The sequence below is a fragment of the Cupressus sempervirens genome, chromosome 4 (genome assembly GCF_028749045.1).
Source record: "Cupressus sempervirens isolate cs-2001-9-10 chromosome 4, ASM2874904v1, whole genome shotgun sequence".
Lineage (NCBI taxonomy): Eukaryota > Viridiplantae > Streptophyta > Pinopsida > Cupressales > Cupressaceae > Cupressus > Cupressus sempervirens.
This window is the reverse complement of record NC_143121.1, coordinates 798,766,512-798,767,244: the sequence shown is the minus strand read 5'-3', so window position 1 is coordinate 798,767,244 and position 733 is coordinate 798,766,512. Positions and strand designations below refer to the sequence as shown.

At 39.7% G+C, this 733-nt stretch overlaps 1 non-coding gene across 1 annotated transcript; it reads right to left on the bottom strand.

Moving 5' to 3' along the window:
* Nucleotides 1-211: 211 nt before the first annotated feature.
* Nucleotides 212-283, bottom strand: TRNAC-GCA (transfer RNA cysteine (anticodon GCA)). The gene has a single exon. It is a non-coding gene; the product is annotated as a tRNA-Cys (tRNA).
* Nucleotides 284-733: the final 450 nt, after the last annotated feature.

The window sequence follows — 733 nt, the reverse complement described above, 5'->3', positions numbered from 1 at the left end:
GCAAATAAAACTATCAGATTTATATCACTGCAAACTCATCAGTTGAAGAGATCTCATAACGGAATCAATGCAAATAAAACAACTATAATTGGGTTTGTCACGAACTGTCTTCTGCTAATTTTTGCGTGTTATGAATAAAATAGGAAACAAAATTTACGATCAAATTAGACTGCCAACTTTGCTAATTGAACAGCTGAATGTAAGCTGATTTAGGGCCCACCCGGATTCGAACCAGGGACCGCCTGATCTGCAGTCAGATGCTCTACCACTGAGCTATAGGCCCGCGTTGTTGTTTATTAATTGGAAACTGGGTACTCGAAAGCTAACTCTCTTTTAAGTCAGCGCCACATTAATTCCAAAAACTCCTTTCACTTCGCTCTCAAATATTGTCGAAACTCGTTTTTATTTATTTATCATGATTTTAAAAAATCCCAAGTTTCATGCTATTAATTTTCATATATATATTTGAGAGAGAGAGATGGAAGTGCCTTGGCTTGGTTGCAAGTTTGCATGGGGGTTCTATGTGTTGGGATAATGAAGTACGGTATTCCACTGTACGGTAGAAAGTCACCATACGGCAGAAAGTCATTGTACGGTGAACAGTATGGAAGAGGAATTCCCGTATTAAAAAGAAGGTTACTTCCCACGGTCGACAAGGTTACTTCCTACGGTCATGTACGGTGGAGTATGAGCACGATGCCGATAGAAGCATGGTGTCGGACAGTACAATGGT